Raw genomic sequence first — 17209 nt, 5'->3', positions numbered from 1 at the left:
TTACTGAGCTGACATCAATTACGTCTCTTCAACCCCTTTTTGCCACATGCCCCAGCTGCAAATATTTGCAAAATGCCTCAGAAACTCCTAGAAATGGTTGTACCCCAGTTAATGAGAAATTCCAGAGTCCTGCATAAAATCATGTTTGGAATGCAAACTAGAATTGCCAGGCAGGGCAAAGGAGGGATCATTATTCTCACAAGTGCTTCATGGAGTGCTCTGGGCTCCAGGGACCCTGCTCTGCCTTCTGAGGATTCAGGAGGACATGAAATTGTCTGCCCCAAGCAGGGATTGTGGAACCTTCCAGTGCCTGCAGCACAAACCTGGGTAAACACTGGGAGACAAAATTAATTGGGATAAAGACAGGGGCTGCAGGTCCCACTGACAGCAGCGAACACTGGAATAAATCTTCTGTCTTCCTCTGAATGGGATCAGCAAAGCAGCTCTTGGAGGACTTCATTTCAGAGGAAAGTGTTTCTGCTACTGAAAATACCACAACAGAGTTAATTCCAGGGTATTTCTGGTGGATGCTGACTGAAACCAGAGGCAGCTTTAAGATGAGGTGAAAATTAAATTATTACACTGAGTGTGACAATGTGGTTACATCCCTTTATCCTGCTGTTGGACCACCAGTGAGCCACTCTTTTTAACAATTTTCCTTCAAACATTATTTTTCCTTTTAACATTTTTTTTCCTCTCATGCTTCTGTATCCTTCTCTGATCTCTTTTCTCCAGGTCATTTTAAAGTTTGTATCTTTCTCTTTTTGCCTTTTGTGGCCACTCCAAATTTGTAAAATTGTGATTAGGGCTGAATTTGCAGCAAGGAAAATTATCCCTGTTGTCTCACAGCTTTGCTAAGAAGAATTCCTACAATTCTGAGATCTGACATCACTCCAGGAGGTGAATCCCCTTTGTGGCTGCACCACCAATTTTGAATCCAATTTTGATACTGGATTCAAAAGCTGTTTCAAGCAGAATACAGGGGAAATGAGCAAATACCTCCCTGGAGCACCTGGAATTCTGACTGCCCCATCTCCCCTCTTTAGCAGACACCTGTCTTTGCAAACCAAGACATCCTGGTGGACGCCAGAGCAAAGGGAGAATCATCCAGCAGTCCAAAATTGGAGAATCATCCAGGGAGCACTGCTGGAATGAAGGTTTCCCAGGATGAGATCATCAGGGCTCTTTGGGAACGCCTCGTCGTGCCCACAGTTCTGTGGCAAGAAAAAGAAAAATCATCATTCTTCAAGGAAAAGTGCTAAAAGATTTTTACCAATTGGCTGCTGACAAACCAGTGGAACATCTGAGTATTTGTCTCTTGGTTTTGCAGCTCTATCAAGACCAGCAAAACCACAGCAAGGGTTGGACTTGCTTTGCCCCGCTGCCTTTTGAGCCATTTGGTGTTTTCTGAATTCCTCCCTCTCTCATTTGTCATTTCTGCTGTGACTTCCCAGCAGGCAGCAGACACAAGGTACATGCTGAGTGATCATCCTGTTGGGTTTTCCACATCTGACACTCAAAAATAAAAATACATGGAGGGGAAAGAACCGTTTGCTGCGAGTGATAAGGGCTCTGCCTGTGCTTACACCAGGACATCGCTGACGTGGGGACGCTGGGGACAGCACACAGGGAAACAGGAGGTGGGGTGGCCGTGGAGGCAAAAGGATGGGATGTGGAAAATCGGTGGCAGGGCAGGAAGAGGGCACAACGCTCTGTGAATCAGTCTGGGGCTGCCAGGCCATCCTGGCAAACCCGGGCTGGGTTTAAAGTTCCCCTCAAGTGATTTATGGGCTGGATGCAGAGCTATAAATCCTGCCCTGATTCTGCTTCGGGGCTCTCAGGGAAATCCAGCTGAGCTTTGTCCTGCTTTTTCACATAAATACAAAAGCCTCAGCCCAAATTCTGCCAAATCAGGGGGAATGTGCCAAAGCAGAGTATTTTTAACTGTCTTCCCCTGTTTTGTGGCTTATGGGGTGGGCATAAGCAATAAATAAAGGAACACAGACAGTGTTTTGTGAACTCTGGGCATGACCTTTTCCACGAGGTGAAGTTATTGTGTGAGGCTTTCCTGTCTGAATGGGAAGGGACAGCACAATAAATGATCCCTCAGCAGATGCTGACAACTCAATCACGAGGCTAGGGACTAATTTCAAGGTCCAGCCAAACTGAAATTGCTGCCGAGCCCCAGCTGGGTGTGAGGCATCCCTTGGATTGGGAGGGCAGCAGCAGTGCAGAACAAGGCAGTCACTAGAAAAGGCTAAAAAACCTCATTTATTTACCACCAGGGGATAACCAACCTCTAGATAGAAAGTCACCAAGTGATTTACTGCCCTTAAAATCTGTTTTGTCTTAAAAGTATCTTTTTTTTTTTCTTCTTAAATAAAAGTTTCTCATAAATAAACATGGCTTGGATAAGGCCCTTTACTGTACAGCAGCATCAGAAAGCAGAGCACCACAGGCAGGGAAAAAAGCTCAGGCTCGCTGAGGTGATGGGGATAAACATCTGTAAATGGGCAAACAGGGTGATTTCCCCCCAAAACTCGAGATGCAGAGCCTGGATGATGTTGGGGAAGCCGGGGCAGCGCTGGGGCTGGTGGCAGCTGGAACATCTGCACCGTGTGGTGGTTGGGTGGAGAGGGAGGATGGCAACCAGCTCCTCCCGGGAGGGGAAGAGCAAGAAAAGCAGCGTTTGTCAATGGGAAAAATGAAAAGTCCAATTCCAGCTGTCAGAAAAGCAAACGGAGCGTTAACGCTTCTGTCTCACCCTTCCTGCCCTGCCCTGCTGTTATCTCTGCCATCAGAGCCCAGCACGGAGCAGTTCCTGTTGTTAAATCACCCAGACGGGGATGGTGACAGGCGACAGCAGCGCTCGCCATCCTGGGCACGATGGGACCCGTCCTTCCTGGGGAGTGGGGATCGTGTCCAGGGACGTTTGGTGATGGGGAAAATGGGCCAGGGTCTTGGATTATGGGTTTTTTTGACTTAGAGCTCTCAAACTGAGAAGTGTTTGAAAAACTTTTATTCTATTTTCAGTCTCATGTGAAAGGTGAGATGATACAGGTGGTATAATTCACACCAGTACAATCAGAAGTTACTATTTCCTAATTACAATACACTGTAAGCATTTCTTGGCTTATTAGTTTTTGTTACACCAGGTTGTAAATGTTTAAAGCCAATAATCTAAAATTACCCTTCGTGGGTCCCACTACAATGCATCTTTCACAGTTCTATCTCTCCAAAGTATCCAGCCTGTTTTGTAAGGCCATCCTTTGAAACTTGTTTCTAGTTTCATTTCTCTCTCACCAATGTTTGTCTTATTCTATGGTATTTCTAAATTAGTATTTCTTTTCTCAAGGTTTGCATATACATGCACACTATGTGAGTCTTCTGTCAGGCTTTGAGAATTCTCTACAAATCCATTTCCCACATTTCCCCCTCTCTCTTGAACGGAAAACAATTCTTTGATGGTTTTGTTCATGCTTTATTGTGTATGGTGAATACACAAGGTCCTGTTACTAACAGGGAATCTTCTCCCCCAGTGGGGTTTGGAGCCCACATCCTTTCCCTTTTCACTGCAGGATGAATTCCAGGTACAAAGCAGCACCTCCTGCCCTGCAGGGTATTGACAGAAGCCCTGGGTGCAAACAGAGCTTGGCTGCCCCTTTTCACTGGAAATAAATATTGGGGTAATGCCACACCCATCCTGCCTCCAGGCAGGTCTGTAAAACTATCATCGAGCTTGTTACTTCCAAGGAATAATTCCCTATTCCTGATTCAGGAAAGTTGAAGGTGAGGTGAAGTGTCACTTAGCTTGGTCCCTTTGCTCCATTCACAGCTCATGGAGTCCAGGATTTGAGCCTGGAATATCCTCTGGAAATGCATCCAGCCTTGCTGTGAGGTGATAAAAGTCCCCTCACTCCTGCAGGAATTTCTCTCTGCTATTAAACGGGTCCATCTAATTTCTTGCTATGATTTTATAATCAGTCACTTCCAGCTGGTGGTTCTGGCTGCAGGCATCAGGACAGAGCACAGCATTCCAGGACCAGCCTCTCCTCCCATTTCTGTCCCACTCTTCTCCCTGTCTGTGCATTATCCTGCACTTGACTTATTTTGTGATTTATTTATTTAACACAGAATGCGCTGGATAAATAAAAGTTGAAACAAAGTGATTGTGTATTAATGCTGGAATTTCCCTTTGTGTCAGGAATCTCAGAGGGTGATGAGAACGAGCTCTATAAATGCCCTTCATGTCTGAGGAATATCAAAAGTGATGGGAACAAACCCAGCAAAGCCCTGATGGATTGTGCACCAGTCACTGGTGCCGAGCATGGGACTCTCTTACAACAAAACCCTCAATATCTTCAGCTCAGAAATAAAACAAATGTAAAGAAAAGGCCCCAAGTGTGGCTGGAAGAGGAGTGCTTTAAAGTTTTAAAGACAGGGAGCTTTGTCCTTCTCCTCTCTGCTCCAGACACACACCAGAGCGGGACAAGCTGCCAACATTAATATTATTGTTGGAAAGAGATTGATCCTGGAAAGCAAGTACATGAAAGAGGAAGAGAAACAAGGGATTGTTAGCTCAGGTCACTTTGAGGTCTGGCACACATGACCTGAAAAAGCCCAAAAGCTTTGGATGCAATCCCCCCAAGAAGGAATTGGCGGTGATTACGCAGCTCCAAGAGCGCCCGGGGGAACGGAGCAGTCGGAAATGGGATAAAAGAAGGGTTGGGTATCCACAAACAAAGCTCTCTGCATGTTGGGAAGGCTTTGACAGCAGCCAGAAGCACTTTTTAGGTGAGCCCACAGCAACCAGCAGCCTGCCAAGGGTATGACCATCCTGGGCAGTCTGGGAATGCTGTGAGTGGCCGGGCACCGACTCCACTCTCCCACCACTTCCTTCCCTCGCCGCCAATGGAACAGCAAAACAGAAAAAAACAAATCAAAAGGGGGTGTCTGGCTAGGCCAAAGCCACATGCAGTTTCCCAAAGGCCTGTGTTAGAAAGGCTGGAGCACGCAGGGCTGAGGCTATCGGGGAATCAAGGACATTCCCACTGCTTTCCATTACGCCACTGGGATTGAATGGAGGCTGGGACACCAGGAGCTGTGGCTTGCTCCAGCCCTGCTCACCTTCCCCTGGGACTGGGGAACTTGCTGTGCTCTCTTATTGTTTTAAAGTGCTCTAATAAACCAGTTATCAGGTCCAGGATGGAAGTTTTCCTTAGCTGAGCCAAATTAACAAAAAACTGGGGGATTTAAACATTGCTCTGTCTTCCCTCTGCTTTGGGGATGTAATAGACAGCTCTGGATAGGGAATGTGGAAATTCAAACTACAAAATATCCACTCAATCAGCAACAGGTACTTCTGTTAGTAAGTGCAGAGTCCATGCCTGGAGGAAGCACAAAATGGGAATAAATTCCACAGACTCCTGCAGGGCTGAGTTCTACACAGTGGGCAAGAAACCAATCCCCACTGAAATCTTTTCCTGCACTTTGTCCCTTTGTACAAGGTCCCGAGGCTAATTAGCACCTGGCAACACCTCGAGAAAGATGAAACCTCACTCCTCGGCTGCTCTGACGTGCAGTTAAAGGATCAGGGACACAGGAGGCTTTTTTTGGTGTCTCATATCCCACAGACACCAAGTGCCTGTAAATTGAGAATGGGCTCAGCTTTAATCAGCTTGCTAGGCTTGCAGGCAGGCTTAACGAGGCAAACCCAGCCTATCTGGGCTGGGATCAGACTGCTCCCAACTGCTCCTCTCTGGCTTTGCTGGAACCTCCTCAGATTTGGAGGGGTGTGGGAAAGAAACCACAATTAAAATTCACACGAGGGCGTGAAGAAAGAGAGGGAGAGATGAAACACTAATAAAGCTTTATTAGTATTTTATTTTCTGTAATTAAAAATATCTTTAACAGTGCTATGACTGTAAATATGAATTTGCTTGAAAGGTGCTTTCACTGAGGGGATGAGTGGCGGTCTCTGCTTTGCCTCCACTTATTGATTTACACAACATTCCTGTTTCTTCCTCCAGGAATCCCAGCTGCTGATGGCCCTCACAGGGACAGACCCAAAAGGACACCAAGCTGCACAAAGAGAACCAGCAGAGTCTTGGATCAGGGTTCTGCTGGTGGCTTTGGTGTCACTTCCACTCTCACCAACCCTGCCCGGTGTCTACAGTCAGTTGAGGAATTCAGGTGGACAAATTTTGGGTGCACATTCCTGGGAGAAGCAGGACCAATCTGAGCTGGCAAAACCAGCCCTGAGATAAACACTGAAAGCTTTGCAGTGGAAATTAAAGACCTTCTCTTTTAATTAGCTCCTGGTGTGTGTTTGACTGCAAAGAAGTTGTCAGGCTGCTGAAGCAGACCTGGTGTTTCAGGGGAATCACCTCCAACCTGAAAGCAAAACATCCACAGCAGTGCAGGATGCTTCAAATTCCCTGGAAGAAAGTTCCTCTTTACCTTCTCTGGCACTAACTCATGAAGCATTTCCTAATCCCAGACAATCTGGAAATGTGGGGTTTCAAGATAGGGAATGGGCAAATGCTCAAAGAGAGAAAGAAAAAAGTGTTTTTTCATTTCCCCCCCTCACACTTCATTCATTAAACCAAACTGACAGCGAGCTGAATTTTATTTACTCCCCAAATATAAGCAGAAAAACACCCAGCCACACAAACCAGCTGATACAATTGACATTTTTTGTGGTTCATCTGCCATGAAGATGTCCTGTGACTGTTTTCCCAATTCCTGTTAACACAACTTCCTAATGCTGATTATTTTCACACTTGTGCAGGCAGCAGCTCCCAGAACCAACAATCACAAACCCATCCCTCAACACACTCAGTGCTGGACTGCCCAGCCTGGCACTGCTTTTCAAACCCTAAACAATCAGCTGAGCTCATTTGCACATTTTACCAACCTAATTAGCCCTGCCTATGATGATCAGGAAGATTTTTGTTCTGGCTAATAATAGTTGTACTTTATCTTGCTTTGCCTTTTAACTAAGCATGTCCTAATTGTATATTTACATTTGCCGGCATGTGCAAAACATTTTAAGTAGCTGGGCAAAGCAGCTAATTAGGATTGTACATTCTGTGCTTGCATGGCTTGGTGGCGGCAGCTTATCAAACATTGTGCACATTATTCATTAATTCAAAAAAAGGATTTGTTCATGAGGGCCCTGGGTTAGTGAAACTTGCTTGCAACAGACAGGATTCCTTATCAAATCTTTTTAATCAAATCCTACAGAGTTTTGCTGATTAACACTCTGGAGCTACATCTGGGATGTATTTCTACAGAAGGTTTTGTTTTCTGCTTGCTCAGCTCCCATTCCCAAGCAGAATCAGGAATTCTCCCCTCAGACTCGATGCGTTATTTTTCCTTTGTTCTTCCTCTTTCTCCCGCCGAAGACAGAATTGTGGCGTCAACAAATGCGCAGCAAAATAATCAATAAACAAATGTTCTGTGTAGAAATGGCTGGGTTGCTTCTTCAAGCACATTAAGTGAGATTTCCGCATAAAATACAGGCAACAGTTGTGGATTTTGATGCAAATACTGGCCAGGAGCAACCTCAGGTTGCAGGTTTCTCCCTGGATCTCAGCAGATCTTTCTCAGCTAGGCAGCAGTGCGCTGGGGACAAGAGGAGCTGTATTTCCCTGTCATGAGGATGAGGAGGATGCAGGTAAAACCCACAGCCTGTCCCCCCCAGCTGCTGGCTCTGGAACCAGGGAGGCTCCACTGGAAGGGTTGGGTCTGGAGCAGGGACCTCCCGAGGGGTCTTGAAGCTTTTCAGGAAGCAGAGATGCTAGGAGATGTGGTTGCTGCTGCACAGACAAATATTTTAGGGAGAAATTCATCCCTGTGAGGGTGGGGAGGCCCTGGAGCAGATTCCCAGAGCAGCTGTGGCTGCCCCTGGATCCCTGGAAGCGTCCAAGGCCAGGCTGGATGGGGCTTGCAGCCACCTGGGAGAGCTGAAGATGTCCCTGCCCGTGGTCTCTTCAGCAATTTTATACTTCGGTGTTATCCTTTTATCTCCTTTTCTTTTTAATATTCTCATTTCCTTTCCCACATTCTGTATTAAATTAGTGAAACTTGTGTCCAACAGACAGGATTCCTTATCAAATCTTTTTTAATCAAATCGTGCAGAGTTCCAGAGGTTCCATCCTGACTGCAGTCTTTATTTCATTAAATTCACCTTGTCCCTCTGATGAACACCAACCCTCAGAGCACAACAAGAAGCAAAAACAGGCCCTGCGCTGCTGCAGGCCTGGCAACTCCACTACTAATAAAATCTAGCAGGCCCATTAATAAAAATGCAATTAGCTCCTCTAATTAACCTGCCAAGGAACCTTCTGTCTTTTCCTGGAAAACATGGAGCCAGGTGTTCACTAGACAGTAAGTGATGAACTCTGTTATCAGAGCCATGTTTGGCTTTTTTTTTTTTCCCTTGCTAGTGGATCTAAAATTAACCAGTGTACAAGAAATCAAGAAGTGCTGCTCCTCAGTAATTTGCAAGAAATTACTGATATAATTAGAGAGGACATAAATATATCTTTATACATCTAGAAATAAGTATAATAGTTTTCAAATTTATCTCCCATTGCATAGATTGGGGCCTGAACTACCCACCACAGTGGCAGGAAGGAAATAAATGAAATTGCCTCAAAGTCTCAAATGCCTTTTGTTTTTTTTTTAAATTAAATACTTTTTTTGCCAGCTGAGGTTGAAGCTGGTGACACAAACATTAGAAAGGAACCTGTGAAATGGCCCCTTCTGGGCCCAGATTTTGCCCGATAAATGTTTTTGGTAAGCCCCAAATCTCTGGGGCAGTGAAATCTGTTTACTGAGGATCCCACTTTTAGTGCTGCCACATTTTAAATTTATTGCAGGGCCTTGCAGGAGCAGCAATTACCTCTCCAATATCTTCATTTGTAGGTGCTGATCAATAGCCAGTGTGTAAAAAAATCCCTCCCGACCAGCCCAAGTGGATGCAGAAGGACTTGTGATAGGCCCCACTATCAGAGGAGCTCTAATCAACTCTTTTCCTCTCTTAATTGATCAGGCACAGCCAAGCCCAAGTTCAGAGCAGCCTTTCCCAGAAGGGATTACTGTAAATCAAATAAAGCAGAAATAAAAGCTGGGTTTCACCAAAGAGCCCTGGCAGGTGATGGGAGGTTCAGCTGAGAGAGGTCAGCAGTCAGGCCTCATTTCAAATCCAGATTAAATCTGAGATAAGGCTCAAGTTCAGAGGTTGAACAGGTTTTTTTCCCTCGTTTTTATGAGATTTTTACTGAAAGTGTCATTAAGAGCAAAGCTAGACATATTTTCTGCAAAATAAACCAGCCATTAGCTGCAAGAAAGCAAAGCAAATAAATAAATGTGGTGTCTCTCCAAGCAAGGGCTCCTTCAGTGCTTCCAACGCAAAAAAAAGAAATAAACCTGAGAAGATAAATTTTCCCCTCAGCAAAAATTATCTCCAACAACCTGGCAGCTTCTGGGAGCTATAAAATTCAATTAACATCTTTTGCTTTGTGTGTCACACTTCAATTAAACAGAAAGCAGAGGGATTCTAGGAGTGTATTTAATATGAGATAATGTGCTGGATTTCAGGACTTTGGTTGGGATTCCATCCCAGGATGGTCTGTGACTTGTTTATGTCTTTGGAAATGGGAGGGGTGGGACTTATCCAGTGCATTTATCAATCGGAAAATTGATTAGAGCTGCACTTGGGTACAAAATGGAAAAACTTGGAACAGTTTTCCCCTGCAAACTGCTCAGTCCATGGCTGGCACTGGAAGCATTTTAGCAACGGGGTGAGTTTAATCTTTGAGAATTTATCTTTTTACTTAGAATTTATCTTAGAATTTAATCTTTGGAGAGGGCTCTGAAAGCTTCACAGGACCACAAAATTCTCCGTGAGGAGCAAGGGGTTTGTGATGGAGAAGGGCTTGTTGGGAAACCCTTGTGGAGGTGCCACAAGAGAGCATTTTAAAAAATCCCAGCTCTGGAAAATCTGCCCCAAGAGAGGTTTTCCTCACAAAGGAGGAAAGGAGCCAGGAGCTGTTCCTCACAAAGGACAGGAACAAGGTGGTTGTGGCACTCCGGAGGAGTCCAGAGCTCTGTGTCTTCACCTGGACTTTGCCAGTGTTTGTAAGGAATTGTTCCCAATTCTCAAATTTGGTTTCCTCTTCACCTGGACTTTGTCAATATTTGTAAGGAATCGTTCCCACTTCTCAACTTTGATTTCCCACCTTTCAGCCAGGACTGACCCAACCTCACAGAACCATTAAGGGTGGAAAACACCTCCAAGATCACCAAATCCAAGCCATGCCCCATCCCCACCATGCCCAGCCACCCTTCCCTGGCTCCCAGGAGGATTTGTGAAAATCAGAGGATCTCTAATTAAAAAAAAGCTGTTACAATTCCAGCTTTTCCAGGCAAAGGAAGATCTGTTCCTTCACCACCTGTGCAGCTGCTGGCAGGGTCAGCTCCCCAGGGATACCAAAGGAATTCCTCACCACAAAAACACCCCAGGCAAAGCTTTTATGAAGGACAGAGCTTCACTGTCCATCCCACTGATGGATGACAGAGGCATGAAAAGATTAATTTAGGGACCTTCCCTAAATATCTCGAGCTTAGGTTTCCCCAGGCTGCCAAAATTTGAGTGGAAATCTCATGGGGGTTAAAATGCTCACTCCTTCTGCCAGTTCAGCACTTCCAACTTGAGCTGAGAATGGGAATTTAGTGTGGAAAAAGGGAAAAAAAATGATGGGATCTGCCAAGAACTTCAAGGAAGTTTGGGTTTGGAAGTAATAAGGGATCCAGGATTGGAGATATATATATATATGCATGTGTGTGTATATGGATATATGTATATTTATTTTAATTTATTTTTATTGATTATATTTATGTAGTTTTATTTATATTTATAATTCTAGATATTTATATTTCTATTTTATATATTACACATAATTTATATTTATGCTTATATTTATATTTATTCTCTCATTCAAGTAGTTTCTTGATTACAAACCAAACAGAAGCAGAAAAAGTACCCCAAACCTTTAATGTGCCTTATGGTCAGGAGCAGCTGGAAAGAAAAAAAAACAACTTTCCTTCCTGTGTTTCAACTGCAAGTTTTTTTATTTATTAGAGATTATTTAAACCCTGAAAGTTTGAAAAGATGAGAATAGAAAACAATAGTGGCTGCATGTGTCGACTTTTCAGAAGAGACCAAAAAACAAAAAAAAAAGCTGATGAAAAAGAATGAAGAAATGCTTTGAGCATAAAGCAAAGGCCACAGTAAATCATTGGATGTGCTAAATAAATCAGAGTGATGCTGATAAAGCTGCTTTGGCTGCTTCCAGACCCTTTTTGTAAGGTTTTTAAACTGCTGGTTACATTCCCTCTCTGATATGTGGTTGTGTAACTCATCAGGTGGGCCAAAAAAGGATCAATAAATAAATCTTTAAGAAACAGAAAAATGGGATTTGGCTCAAGGGACGAAGGAACCTGTGCAAGAAATTTCCACATTAAAAAACCATTGGTCTTTCTGGAGCCTGGGGTGAAGAAAGAGCTTGAAATGAAACAGACAATTCCATAATTTTAGGGGGAAAATATTTATTATAAAACAGACAAGTTCACCAAAACATCCAGCCCGAGATGAATTTAGAACAAAAGCCTCTCCTGCCCAGCTCTGCTCTCAGCTGTGAGGAGAAGTGGGAGGGATTCAGGGGATTTTTGGGAGAGGTTTGGGCTTTTTGTATCCATGCTGTCATTGTGGATGTTGTGATCCAGAGTTGGTTTTGGGTGGAATTCTTCTCCAGAAGATGCAAAAGTCTCCCTCTGAGCATGGAACCTCTTTTTTTAAAGAGTCAAGATGTCATTGTCCCCAAACTCTTTGTGATGCCATTGGAAAATCAGGGAGCAGAGAGGATTTTCCTAAAATCAGTTACCAAGAGAAACTTCCCAAAAGGGCAGCAGGGCCCTGGTGTTGGACCAGCCTGGTCTGGGATGGAGTCTGCCCAAAACTGGGAGCCAGAGCACCCTTCAGAGAGCAAAAACACTCACCCTGGGCTAAGTTTATTTATATTTTTAGTTCTATTTAGTTCTATTACCCCGCTGAAATTGAAAAATTTCCCTCAAATAGCAAAATATTCAACAAAAACAAGGGAATAGCAAAGCTGGAACACGACCACAAAAACACAAACCCTGAATTTGAGTGCAGGTGTAACCTTCTGGCAGATTTTGGGTTGGTTTGTTGGCTGATCAGAGTCACTACCTCATAAAAGATGATTTTTTTTCCACATTTCCCCACTCCCATCCCATTGGTGCCTGGAGCATGGCTATTTTTCCTATAGATTAAATTACCACGGGAAAAAAGAACATGAAAGGCAGTGCTGGATAACTGGATTTCCCTGTGCCTGAAAAATTGTGCAGGTGAGGTCATCCCACCAGCCCAGCACATCTTTGGGGTTTGGATCTTGGAAAAATGCCAAGCTTGGAATTGGGAGAGGAGAGAGAAGGAATCTCCAATTCTGTTGGATTTTGGTCATCCCACCAGCCCAGCACATCTTTGGGTTTGGGTCTTTTAGAAATGCCAAGCCTGGAACTGGGAGAGGGGAGAGAAGGAATCTCCAGGTTTTTGGGTTTTGTTCTTCTCACCTCATGTTTTGATGCCACAGGTGGTCAGTGTGAAGTTGTGTCCTGTAAGATCAGTATCAGACCAAACCATCAGGCCATGGATGCAGTCTGGGGATTCTCCAGGGTGGGAATCACACAATTCCAGAATCACTGGGGCTGGAAAAGCCCACCAAGGCCATCAGGTCCAAGCTGTGCCCACTGCCCACCTTGTCCCCAGCCCAGAGCACTGAGTGTCACCTCTAGGCCTTCCTTGGACACCTCCAGTCATGAGGACTCCAAACCTCCCCAAGCCCAAAGCTGTTCACAAACCTTGCTGAAATTTTATATTTTTTGAGATTTTGGATGAAAATTCAACCTTCAAGACACAAAATAATGAACAGCCTGGAAAAATATCCTGCACAAGCTGAATGTTTTGTCCCCATTTCCCTCTGTGAGAGATCCCCATGACCAACAATCCTCATTTTATATCATTGGCTCTCTAATTCTGTGACCTCAGTTGTGCTGAATTGGAATTCTAAATACATGTTGAGAGCTGCAAGAAATCCCAGAGCATGAGACAGCCCTTGAGGGAAAAACATTGCCACTGTTTCTCCTCTTGGAGATTAGGGCAAAGTTGCTGGGGAAGAGTCATGGGATGGGTCAGAGGCAGAAAATGATGGCTGAAGGTGTCACATCCATCTTTCTGGTGCTAAATCCATCTTCCTGGTGCTGTATCCCCCTTCCTGTGCCTGTTTCTGGCTAATTTATACCACTTTGGCCATAAAAACTGCCTTGGTTGCACAACTCTGGAAAAAAGATTGTGGAAGAGCAGCCAGATCTTTATATCTGTGCTTTATCTCCTTCTGAGCTAGAGGCTGGGAGTCTTAGTAATTAAAAATAGATCAAAACCTGATGGAAATGTTCCTAAAATTTGGATGTGGGTCATTCAAAAGGGAAAACAGGTAAAAGGTCTGGCTGCAGCTCTGAACTTCCTCTGGTTTGGGTTTGTTTGGGTTCTGGGTTTGGTCCATCTCAATAAACAGAGCTGACAAGCAGAACTTGCTTAATTCATCATCATCTGAAAGTGGAATAAAGAAAAGGGAAGATCTACTTCTGTTTGTTCAGAGGGTGCAGGTCTGAGATGAAGGAGAATAAAATACCTACAAGGATGACTTTAAAAATAACAGGAGGTTCATCATCTGCCTTTTATCCAGCCCCAAAAGTGACCTGGACTGGGGAGAACACAAAGCTGTGTCAGAGTTTCTATGAGCTCATGACGCTTTGTGCAATCAGAATTACGTGTGAAATTGTTTTGCAGTGACCTAGGGAAGGCTCAGGATCCAGCAGCTCCCTGGGGACTCTTTCAAAGTGTCTCAATTAGGATAATTTCCCCTGCACTGGGCAGGGCAGGGCTTCCCAAAGCAGTTCAGAGGCACAAGGGCGAGCAGCCAGACCCTGCTCTGGAGCTCAGGGCTGGATTTTGTGTTTTATTGCCCATCCTGGAGATGCTGGCAGTGGTGGAGCCACCAAACTCTGCTCTCTGTGGCTGCAAACTCGCCTGGAGATGTCCCAGGCTGTGCAGGATCAGCTGGAATGGCTGGGAAGGGCTTGCAGGAATCACAAGGCAGGAAGTTCAGGCTTGCAACGTTGCTCTCCAAAATTCAGGCAGCTGGAGCAGAGGGGCCCTTCCAAGCTGTAAGGACAGGGAAGCTCAGAGACACCTTTTCCACTGAAAAATGGGGAACACAGGGATGCTCCATGGCCAGGATATCCTTTCCTGGTTCACTCCTCAAATTTCTTGCAATAGTTGGGCATTAACAAGAGTTTATCCCTACAATCTCATCACCTTCATTAATTTGTATTATATTTCTAGTGCAAGGAAGAAACAAGTTTGTGCATCACTCCCAAGGGCAAAGATCCAGGTTTTTGTGGGATTTCAACAACTTTGTGAATGGTTTTCCTCCAACATCTTCTACCTTCATACGCCCCTTTCCTCGGTGCCCCCTGGCCCTCAGTAAAGAGTTTCCTCAGCCACACCGAGCCTCACACCTCTCCCTCTCTGGGAATATTTGTCTTTTACTCCTTGCAGGGAGGATCTGCAGCCTGAGAGGAACGATATAAACACACATGGATCCCCTGGGGTGGCAGTGACTGCCTTGGTGACACCATCTGAATTACATTTCTCGTTACATCAGACTCCCGGCACCACAAAAAGAGTCTCTGTAAGAAAAAAAAAATCTGGTTTATACCATATTTTATATTGGTATTAATACCTAAGCTGACCTTTTATTATGTACAGAAGATGGCTACTGGTTCTCTTGAAACCTAAAAATAATTGAAGGTCTAACAAACTCTGTCCTTGGATAAGGCTGGATCTTCCTGATCCCGTTTTGATGAGGATGAAGGTTCCTACTTCTCCTGCTTTGATGGATGGATAGTGGGGTTTTTACCTCAGAGAGACCCTAAATCCTTGTACAGAAATCACTGCTTTAGTCTGATTAATCTTAGTCTAACTCACACTGCTCTGTTTGTCCCTCTGAGGTAAAAACCCATCCCTGCATTCCTGTCTGTCTTGGAATTGTGTCTGGCACTGGATGAACTTTTTGGTAAAAGCAGGACAATGTTGTGTTTAATCCAGAATCTTTGGCTGTGAAATCCTTTGAAAATATTCCTTCTGTGGAGTTCTTCTTCTCAAAGGCTGAATATTCCCTGGGCAGGCACAGCGAGGGCTGCTCAGGGATGGGGACAGGTGGGGATCTTGCCACTCCTTTTTCTTCCTCCTGCTGGGATAATTCCTCCCTGTGCTCACCTGGAATGAGCCACCTCTGGCTGAGTTTTCAGGGGTGACTCCTTGCCCTGAGAAATCAGGCCACAAAGGGAAGAACACCAATGAAGATTTTGCATTTCTGTCCTAAATTGCTGCTCCTGGGGAAGATGCCTTGGGAAGGCTGGCCTAGAACAGAGGCTGGACAGGGCGGTGCTGGGGAAGAATTGGCATTACTGAAATGCTGACTGACACTGGTGACCAAAAATTTTCCAAAAGCCAAACTCAAAGCAAGGAGTGAGCTCTTCCACTCTGACAGTCTGATCAAAGCAGGAATTCCACCAAGTCCCTGATTCCCCCTTCTTGGCTGAGCCAGCCCTCCTGGGCTACACAGCTGAGCTGTCCCAAACCTGATGCCTCAGGTTTCAGCTTTTCTATTTTTTCACATTCTGTGCTGCTTTAGTGTGTGGGTCTGGGTTCACATCAGGGGATGGTGAGCTCTGTGCACAGAGCAGGGAGACAAAACAATTCCTGCTCCAGCTGGGCACCAAGGACAAATGATCCAAATCTCAGCCCAAGAGCACAAACCCCGTGGTCTCTGTTCTAGTTCAACCTTCTCAAACCATGCTCACAAAACTTCTCCTTCCTGCTCCTGGCTCCTGGGTGGAAGCTGTGCTGTCCATCCTGCCAGGAATGCCCACAGTAGCGGCGTGCGTGGCTCTTCCCGCTAATCCAGGGCAGCACAAGGGATAAATCCTCTCACTCTCAGAGCACCGAGCAGCAAAAGCTTCAGGATTTGGGCAGGGAAAGCTTTTCTATTAGCTCAGGCAGTAAATACGGAAAGGAGAATGGATTTGCACTGCCAGAGGACAGGAGAGGTGACCTGTGTTAGCTTTTCCCTCTCTGCTCTCATGAGCACTTGGAACGTGGGGAATTTTCCCTTTTTTTCTCCCTCCAGCCCTCCCAGAGAGGCTCCGGAAGGAGAGGAATAAATGGAATTAGTGGTTTGTAGAGTTCTCCTTTGTGATGCTGTTTGACTTTATGTGCTTTCATTGCAGGAACCCAACCCTTGGCCATGTTTTCCAGAAGAAAAAAATATTTTGAAATGTTTTGAGGGTCTGGGTGCAGATCTTTTTGTGCATTTGGGATGTGTAAGTGTCAGGGGAGCCCAGTGGAAGCTCCTCTTGCATTGGGAGATGCTGAAATTGTGTCAGAGCACAGGGTTTGTTCTGACATACATAAAATACATTTTCAAAATACAGAGAAAACCTTGGTTTTGAAGGCAACTTCTAGTTATTGGAGACGAGATTTTTCTTTGGATACAGGATCACGTGGGAGCCACGTGCAAGTATTTCTCCCACCTTTTCCAAACTAATTTATTGGCTACTCTTCACTCCAGAGTTTAAATCACAACTCAAGCTCTGGGTCCTTTAATTCAGGTGAATCCATGAGGATGGTAGGGCACTGGAATTCCAGATTCCCAGAGAAGCTTTGGCTCCCCAATCCTGGAAGTGTCCAAGGTCAGGTTGGAGCACCCTGGGATAGTGGAAGGTGTCCCTGCCCATGAATTTAAGGATGGGCTTTAAGGTCCCTTCCAACCCAAGCCATTCCATGATTTTCAGATCATTTTTGTGCCTTTTTTTTCCCCCTCAGTGCCCTGTGGTTCCAGAGTTGTACCTGATTTAGAAAGCCAGCAGCAACACCAAGGTGAAAGATTTCCCTGAAATCCCAATTTCCCTCTGGATTTCCTTTGAAATTTAAGAATTTAGGTAAAAGGACTGAGAGAGGGAAAAAAAAAAAAGAATATTTAGATGACTTGAAAAGCGT

At 44.9% G+C, this 17209-nt stretch overlaps 1 long non-coding RNA gene across 1 annotated transcript in view; it reads left to right on the top strand.

The window, feature by feature from the left end:
* LOC121363465 overlaps positions 1 to 1402 on the top strand; it is a 12720-nt gene extending 11318 nt beyond the window's left edge. The window contains exon 4 of the long non-coding RNA XR_005956706.1: positions 1047 to 1402. This is a non-coding gene — a long non-coding RNA (uncharacterized LOC121363465). The remainder of the gene's footprint in view (positions 1 to 1046) is intronic.
* The last annotated feature ends 15807 nt before the right edge of the window (positions 1403 to 17209 follow it).

This window comes from Pyrgilauda ruficollis, unplaced genomic scaffold (assembly GCF_017590135.1).
Source record: "Pyrgilauda ruficollis isolate IOZ18807 unplaced genomic scaffold, ASM1759013v1 scaffold72, whole genome shotgun sequence".
NCBI classification, from domain to species: Eukaryota; Metazoa; Chordata; class Aves; order Passeriformes; family Passeridae; genus Pyrgilauda; species Pyrgilauda ruficollis.
This window is presented reverse-complemented; position numbering and strand designations above follow the sequence as displayed.